At 42.4% G+C, this 9,251-nt stretch overlaps 1 long non-coding RNA gene across 1 annotated transcript; it reads right to left on the bottom strand.

Annotated features, from left to right (window-relative positions):
• Positions 1-2,658: 2,658 nt before the first annotated feature.
• Positions 2,659-8,020, bottom strand: LOC115947758. The gene is made up of 4 exons (XR_004081610.1): positions 7,974-8,020; positions 6,531-6,629; positions 6,418-6,451; positions 2,659-2,986 (listed from the first exon to the last, which is right to left on the bottom strand). It is a non-coding gene; the product is annotated as an uncharacterized LOC115947758 (long non-coding RNA).
• Between the last annotated feature and the right edge of the window lie 1,231 nt (positions 8,021-9,251).

Raw genomic sequence — 9,251 nt, 5'->3', positions numbered from 1 at the left:
GGGGCGGGGGGGGGGTGGCGGGCAGCGCCTGCTGGGGCGGCAGCGGCCGCACTCCTGCCCCACGAATAAATTCATTTTGGTGTAAAATACCCGTAGATGTGTCCTCTGCCCTTCAGGTCCGTGAAGGGGAAGGTCTGTCCTGGCGGAGCTCAGGGCTCTGTGTGGGGTCAGTCCCTCACAGGCCCCTCGCCTTCTGTGCCCTGCGGTGCCCTTGGAGTCTGTTCTTATCTATAATGTCACCTGCTTGTTTGTGTTTTCCTCTCTCCTTGTGGGGCTCAGACAATCCACTGCTGCTTCTTTACATGGACACCATTTCCACCTCACACCCGATATGCATGGATATAGCTACTTTTTTTTTTCTTTAAATACATTTTCCCTGCTTGTCACAGCCCATACCATGCAGGTTGGTTTTAAAGGAGAGATTTAAGGATGATGAGTGACTTGATGGGAGCAGATGGGGAGTACAGGATTCCAGGGACATGAAACAAGCCAAAAAAAAAGAGAATTTCATCTGTGGATAGGGGAGAGGAGCGGGCCAGGGCTGGAGTAGCTGCCAGGAGGTGAGTGGAGCTTGGAGAGAGTTTTGCAGGAGGGAAGGACGAGTGTGCAGTTGTGCAGCCAGAGAAGCTGAGGCTGGGTAAAACACGTTTCCATTTCATAAAATCACAGAATATACTGAGCTGGAATGGGCCCATCAGGATCACTGATTTCCTAGGGGTACTGTGAAGAGATTCAAAATTTGGGGTCTTTTTTTGAGCAGAGGGATTGCAAGGGGACACAAAGATTTCAGCAAAGATAAAATCTAAGCAGAAGCTTCTCATTGCTAGGAGCTTGCCATCACCCATGTTGAGAGCTGCATAGGTAGATCTATAAACCTGGAAAAAGCTCTAAAAGGGAAGAAAACACCTTATTTGTTTGTTTGTTTTGAATATCAGAGCTTGGATTAACACTAGAAAATGCTGGTGCAACCAGCATGGAAGTGCTAGCATAGCTTTACAGCTATTTTGGTCGAGATTATTCAGTCTTGGCTGTCTTTGCTGATGCAATAGGTTTTCCAAATGCCAGGTTGCATGAGCAGAAGATGACCTGCATTGCATGTGGGTATCACAGCATTCACCACAACATTATTTGGAGCACTTTCATGGTCTTGGCAGTAATCATAAGGAGCTGCAGGGAGTGATGATTGCATTCCTCCCAGCCTCTCCATCATCATCTCTTTTTAATATGGTTTTTTTTAAACCTTGAATTAATTCCCTCTGGTTGTTCTCGGACTGCTTTCTTTGTGTCAAATTTCATCTCATCATTGGAAATATAAATGCAGAATAGTAGGGCACAACATCCTCAGTGTTCAGGAAAAGGCCAACTGATTGTTCTGCAGCTGGGAGTGACCAGTGCAGCAGCTGGCAGAACAGCAGTGCCAATACAAGGGAAATGCAAACAGTGAACAAGACAGACACCTCCTGCCAGGAGTTACTGACCAGCAACACATGGTGCAACAAATGTGAAGTTGTGGCATCAGATGTCAAGGGTGAGCAGCAGAATGTTCAAATGAGGTCTTACTCAAGTTGCGGGTGACACTCGTCAGTTCTCATGTGCTGAAAAGAGAAAACTCATTAACAATAATGCTGGAGTAAATGGGGTTTTTGGGGCATTCAGAATCACTATGTTTGGTACAGCCAAAAGCTGCCACAGCTCAGAAGAGGCAAACAACCTCCAGGAAAATAGGGAACACAAAGTTTTATGCCATTTGCATTAAAAAAAGCCAGCAGTCAAGCTGTCTCTGAGGAAGAAAATTCCCGAATGAGATGGCCAGGTTTATTCTTGGGGTAGAATAAAGGATGCATTTAAAAATTACAAGTACATGTTGTTCCACTGTGAATGAAAAGCATAATATTGAATAGTGTTCAGTTTTCTGATTTGAGGATCTAGGTACTGATAGGCTAAAAAACCTTGCTGAAGTCAAGTAGGATAAGGATTAAAAGGGAAGTGTCTGATCAGAGAAATGGCTAAGGTGTTAACCACCGAGAGAAGGGCATCCTTGGCTTTGAAATCAGCTGAAGAAGTCAAAAGTGATTCTGAGCCAGCAGCTGAAAACAGAAGCCTGTTTTCCGTGGACCACTGCAGAGAAGCAGTTGGAGGCTATTGGTCCACCTTAAGTTGATCAGAATAGTTATTATTTCTAAGAGTGCACAAATGTTCAGTAGGGCACAGGACTGCCTGAAGCATGGGGAGCCTGATATTCAGTGGGATGTTCCTCGTGGAACAACTTCATTCTACCAGGCATGATTTTGCTTTGACAGAAATCCAAAAGAACTCCAATTAGGCAGGAGATCCTAGTCCAAGCTGAAACAGCCAGGTGAAAGGTTTTTCCCAGCTGTGCCAGTGATTTGATGATGTATGGCAAAATGGTGAGTGGTAACCACTGAACGTTACTTCCTCTTCTGTAACGTCACAACTGGAATGGTGTTTATTCTCCTTGACCTGCATTACTCAGCTCTGCTTTCATATATTAATGCTCCCATCCCCTTCATTCTCCAGCACAACTTATTTTCATGGTTTTAATGACTATCTATTCATATACCTCTTTAGAAAATATGGGCACAATTTTTCTGAAAGAGGCTTCTTCTGATTTGTACTCGCATCTCCCAAATCCATTTAATCTATCTGCTAACACAGAGGACCTTTTCCTTCGCCTCCTTTTATGTTTGCTTCTGCTACGGTGGCTTGTTATTTCTTTTGCTAAAGCTTTAGATATCACTAGAGGAATCTTAGTAATGTATTCATTTTGAGGTAGATTTATCTTCAGAGCTGGAAAATGGGAAGTCTCTTCTTCACCTCAGTGGGCTTTGGATCTGGTGTTAAGTGCTAACATCATTTCAGTTCTAATCTTGTTGTCTGAGGCCCAGTGTGCAGCTCCTGACTCTGATGAGATTTTCACCATAGATTTTTTGAGAGCAGAATCAGCTCCTGCTTCCTGAGAGACAGACTATAAAAATAGGAAAGAAATAAGCACACGGTTCTCTTGAACAAGTGAATCTTAAATTTTATTTTATTTGATTCTGAGTCTCACTGGATATTTTTTTTATCCACAGGTACTTTTACCCCTGTTCTAAGCCTTATCCTAAGAAGATGAACTAGAGTTTCAGCTACCCAGGCCTACTGGAAATTGGGCCCAGCAGTTATTTGGCAGTGGCCTTCGTGAGCAGCAATGCCAGCTTTCCATTGCAATTCCCACATTCAGAGATTTGCAGAATTAGAATCCAAATTCTGCTTTGCAAGCCCAAAATGCCACTGATTTCAAGGGGGTTGTAGGATTTTAGCCAAGAGCAGAAATTGGCCCAGGATTTTTTCAGACTCCCTCATGCTTCTGTTTATATGATATTACCATCAAGCTCTATTAGCATGCTCCATGATGCATTTTACTTTTAAATTACATAAAGGATATTTACTGTGCTGATGCTACATAGTTTGCAAGAAAGATGCACATGTGGAACTGAAAAAACATCAATTACCATCAGGATTTCCAGCTTTCAGCATTCATTTTCCAAAACAACCCAGGGACTATTTCTCATTAAAAAAAAGAGCAGAAATGAAAATCCAATTTCTTGGCATTTAAGTATGGCATTCTGGAGCCTTACTCATCAAGTCTGTTGTGAAAATGGTTGGAATAAAAAAGCCTCATATTGTTCAAAACTTTAATACTCTGCTTTTGTTTTCTGCATACTGGTTTCCCAATCAGAGACATGAGTCCATCCCTAAAAATAACGAAACGTTTTTCTGCCTCTCAGAGGATGGGAGAAAAAAATCATCTGGTGAAAACTGAGTGATCATCAGGGATAATAGGTAAAAACAAAGGTAGAGTTTGAGAATTAATGGATGAAACCTGTGAGATGCCAGGCATCAGACGATGCCCATTGCTGCCAGTGGTGCCAGGTCAGTGCTGCCCTGCCCACAGGGGTGGCACCACTTCAGGGCCAGCAGCTCCTGGGAGCCCTTGGAGCCGCTGGAGCTGGGAGCAAAGCGGCTGCTCAGTGACTTTCCTGGGCAGGGAGGAGCGATTCCCCAGGGCAGGATGCTCTGGAGCCACCGGGCAGCTCAGCATCTTTCAAAATGAGGCAGATTGTGTTGCCACGTGGTTCCAAATCTGGGAGCTTCCTTCTAGATAGCCTTGTTTAGAAATCTGGGCTGGGGCCTTTTAAAGCCCTAATGACTCCCCACTTAAGCTTTTAATATCCATGTTAAATAGTTCATTGAGCATTCAGGAGAACAGTGTGCCATTGTGGGCTGATGAGTAACTTTAGGCAAAGAAGTTATTTTGTACCTCTGTGCTTTTTCTTCTCCTGCATCTGCTTTGTCTGTGTAGATAGTAAAGTCTTTCAGGGCAGGAGTGGCTCACCCTGTGAGTGTCTAGTTATCAACACAGCAACTCCAGTCTCACTGGGAAATTCCCTGTGCTCCACAGTCCTGCCCATAACACAACACTCTGAACGTCTGTTTATGCTTTGTATATGCTACAGGGTTTGAGTATTAATTACTATTAATTACTATTTAAAACCTGGACTCCTAAATTCTGTAATATTAAAGTAGCTATTTACCATATTCATAAACCCTTCCACAAATGGGTCACTGCACAGAAAGCCTGGAAGCTGTCAACTGCTCTGGCAACCAGCTGCTAAATTGTGAGGACACAGGGACCAGAGATGCTCTTACAGGATGGCTTTGGCCACTGAAAACTCTCCATGTACTCAGGAAAGCTGGCCCTACCTGTTTCTGCTCTAATCCTTGAAATTTAAGGGGAGAAAAGATCCCATTGTCAGGGCAGCACTGCTTGGTGATCCTTTAATAGCAGCACTCTTTCAGAGACCTTTAAATCCAGCAGAATTTAATGCCTCCCTGAAGGTACTCTGAGCCAATTTTTGCTTTTGCAACTTTTTGTTGTCTCCACTGTATGTAGGAGAGCTCTTAGCTCATACTGTGTCACTGGATTCTTGGATTTAGAGGGCTGTTCTGCATGAATAAACTCAGTGCCTGGACACATCCTGGTGTCTAGAAAGTAAACAATACGCCTGAAGCACCTGTCAAGGATCTAGGTACAAATGTCCCAAATGACAAAAATGTCTGTTCAGCCGTCTTCCCACCTGCTTAGGAATGCCAGGAGCACCAGACTGCTCTGGGTTTGGCACTCTTGTTTGTTCTGTTCCTGTCCATCTGACCTTGCTAGCTCAGCTAGGCTATTTGTCAATGCCAGAGGAATCTGCTGCAACAACAGAGGGAGTATCTGGTGTCAGTATTCTCCAGCTCCTTGAGGGAACTACCTCATTAGGGAAGCTAAAACATCACTTTGATTGCTTAGAAGAAAACCATTTGTTCTCCAAAACTCTCCAAGCAGTTACTCACTTCATGTAAAATTATAATGTCTGAAGTCTTTTTCTAAAGCAGTCTTGGATACTTGAATGGCTGGAAATTTGCAGGTGATAAAAAGTTTTACAGCAAAGCAGATCTGATCAGTGTTTCCTTAAATTAGACAATTATTCTTCTCTGTCAAAATGTCGTTAGATTTTGATAGATTAAAAAAAATAAAATGTTCTACTGGAGAAAGTTATAAAGCAGGACATTTCTATAGTTTCAAATCCTCAAAATGCATATGAGATTTTGTAGGCTTTCTTTAGGAAATTTGAAGCTGAGGCTTTTAATATACCTACAGCACATATTTTTGTCCCACAATATCCAAGAATTGTGTCATAATCAGCTTTGATCTCTCTCATTAACTCTGGCAGAGGACATCAAGCTGAGATGAGATTACTGCTGTCCTGGTATTCTTCCTCAGAAAAGAAGCCTTTTGGAAGATTGATAGTGGGGGCTGCCTTTGGGCAGTACCTTTCATTCAAGGGTTCTAAAGCAATCACAGAAATTCCCAAGTCTTCCTAGCCAGAAATTGGGTCCAGCCTTCCTGCTTTTCTGCAGAGTACTTTGCTCATTGTATCACATCAGGAGGGACAGAGTCTATCCATCTCACTCCTCTGAGCTGGCATTTTCCCAGGGAATTGCTGGTGAACACAGATTACAAACTGTGCTCCTTGCACTCTACACAGGGAGAAGGAAGGTGCAGAGATGGAGAGGTATCGTGTTCCTGTTCTCCTGGAACAGATGGAAATCCCTTGGGCAGTATCACATTTGAGCAGCTCCTGCACAGCTGTAGCCTATGTGAGGACCACAGTGACAGAATCAGAGCAGAGGCCTGTCCATCCTCATTCCTACCCTATCCCTGATGCATTTTATAAAAGCTGTTCTGGTCCAGCTGATATACTGTTTAATTTAATTTAATATGAAGAAACTCTGATGCCTGATTCCCTGTACTGTCTTTTCATGTCTTGTGCACTGCCCAGGAGATATTAAAAAGCCAAACTAGCAGCTTACCTGAGTTACACACAGGAAATGCCCAGTGGACTTCCTGAGAAAAAGTACACACAGAACAAGATTAAGGATTTGGATCACTGACAGGTCTACAGTTGAAGAGCAATAAATCACACCTCTCTCCCAGCTTGCTTCTCTCTGCTTCCTCCTTACTTTTCTACTTCTCCTCTTCTAAACGAAAGCAGACATCTTACAGGCTTGCAAAATCTTCCCTCCTGTGGGAAATTGGTAATTATCAGAGTTGCCACAATAAAGTTCTGCAGAAACTGAGCAGAATACCACAGTGAAGCACTGCAGGTTTTTGGGTTTTTCCTCTTTACTTAAAAAAACTCTGCTATTTCTGAAAGTTACACCTCCTAGAATATAGTGTCCTGCATGTGAAGATAGAGTGGGTTTCTATGCCGTTCAGCCATGAAAATGTTGGGGTGTGTAAGTAATGTAAGGTCTTAGTAAATACTGTCTCATAAAATCTGCTTTATACTCTGCTTTGTTCTTTTATCTAGCATTCTCTCGAATGTGCTTGGGAATATTTATTTTCCCTAATTTCTTTTCCTTAACTGAGGCAAAATATTTACACACCCCACACCAAGCTCACAAAGAACAGTGCTTAGTACTGCTGCTGTTCATTTGCTGGCATACCTAATTATACAGTTGAAAATGTCAACATTAAGTTATGTCTGCATGGCAGGCATTGATGTGGCTGTTATGTAACACAGGTGTGCTCAACCCACCTTCAGCTGAAGCTCAGGCTGTGCTACCAGCAGCCATCGCTGAGCCACATGGGCTGTAAAACCAATGAGAATAATATTCATTGAGTCACTAGCCCGTGCCAAACTCTGGCTTTAACAACTTGAATAATTGGTAATCAAGGCAGCTTGTGAAGACCTCGTGCAGTGTGTACCCACACAGCAGTGATCACAGCCCTGTCACAACTCACTGATGAGCACTGGTGGGCCTGGCCACTGAAGGATATGGTTCATCACCCCCCTCTGTCTGCATCTTCCTCTCCCTGAGATGTTTCCACCTGTCTGGTAGGAACTGGAGAAGGGGATGGTGACCTAGTTTATAATTCAGCTGGCCCAGATCACAGCTTAAAGCAGTGATGGAGATGCATTGGTGCTAAAATGCTGCATTATGAACTGTGGTACAGACACGCAACCTTTTGTGCTATTTTATGCTACAATAGTGTATGCAGAAAATACCATGAGAAGCACTGATCATATACAAAACTTCTGCTAGCTGTGCTGGAGCTGGGCTGCCAGAGCCCATACTACCAGAAGAGAGGAATTGGGAGAAACACAAACCATAAACCAGAAAGCTTTCTACTAATAAAACATCCCAGTTCAAAATCAATATTAAGTCTTGAGTAAATCAGAGAAAGCAGAGCAATAAGTAAAATAGGGGAAATCATAAACATTAAAGACATATGTATTAGACCATACCTAACAAAAAGTTACTTCTCTGGGATGTTTTTCTGAGTGCTATAACAGATCTTCTGTATGATCTCAGGCAAAATGCATAATTTCTCTCTGCCATGATGTTAGATAATACTTCCCTACCTTATAATCCCTCAGGTTGTGCGTTCCTGAGTGTCAAAGAGTGTAGGATTATATCAGGTCCTGAAGAAGGGAGAGGACCTGCAGAAGGCAGATAAAGATGGGATGAGTTTAGCTGTCCTTGAAGTCATCAGGAGCTGAGGGCATGGCAGATGCTCAGGTGTTCTCTGGCTCAGTCTCTTGCTAAGGAAGCATTTCTCTAACAAGCATCCAGGGAGCAGATCTAGCATAGGGGCAAGTATTTACACTCACAATACTCAGGGACAACTTGATTAACTGCCAAAAAATGTGGTTTGATTTCTCATTGGCACCACTTGTAGAAAATATTTCAGTGGAGTCAGGACTGATTCTTCCCCTGAAGAATGAGGTTCTGGTAAGGTCTTGAGAAATGTCTGAGTAAATGTCTGGAGGAAGGCAATGGTGGGTGTTAGCAGGTGACTGGGCATGTTACCCTTACAGTGTTACATATATTAAATTGAGTAAGAGACAGTAGGAAATACTGTAGAGTGCCAGCATTTGGGAAGACATCACTACTTGGAATTCATCTGATGGATAAATCAATTGATTTTTTTATGACTGGGTTTTATACCCTTCAAAATGATTTCCACCTGTTATCAGTGTAATAACAATGGGGAGATGAGAACAAACCTCATTGACCATTTCTGTGCACAGATCAGAATCTTCTACCTGCAGCTCAGTTCCCTTCCCTATCTGTTACCTTTATTGCCTTATGCATAGCAAAGAATTAACACTTCAGCTTGGAAGCATTCTTTGTCATGCCCAGGTAATTAAAAGAATGCCACTGCACCTGGTAGCACTATAAAAATGTCCTTCTAAAAATGTCCGCAACGTTTAATATTTTATTAATTGCTGTGTTGTTGTTTTGCCTGCAGTAAAACAACCTCATGGAAGTGAGACACTACCACTGAAGGCTAACAAACATTTTCCCTTCAACATCTTATGTTAGCACCATGACTTTTTTGTCCTTCCATTTTGAATCCTTGTTTTTAACAATCTTTCTGTTTTCAAGCAAGAAAAAAACCCAACAAACCAACATCTCTATTGCTGCAAGCAGGGAACCAGAACAAGTAGTGTTGAAGCTTTCATTCCTTTTCCATATGTGGAAAAGACTGTCTGAAAACTTTATTTCCTAGGGAAATATAGTCCACATTTTCATCCTGTAATGCCTGAATAATTGCCCTGCATATAACACTATCTCCTGTTAGTGACTGAGGAACTAGAAGAAAAAATAAAGTTTAACATGTACAAAAAAACATTGAT

This window comes from Geospiza fortis, unplaced genomic scaffold, assembly GCF_000277835.1.
Source record: "Geospiza fortis unplaced genomic scaffold, GeoFor_1.0 scaffold171, whole genome shotgun sequence".
Classification (NCBI taxonomy): domain Eukaryota; kingdom Metazoa; phylum Chordata; class Aves; order Passeriformes; family Thraupidae; genus Geospiza; species Geospiza fortis.
The sequence above is the reverse complement of the archived record's forward strand: the minus strand, read 5'-3'. Positions and strand labels throughout refer to the sequence as shown.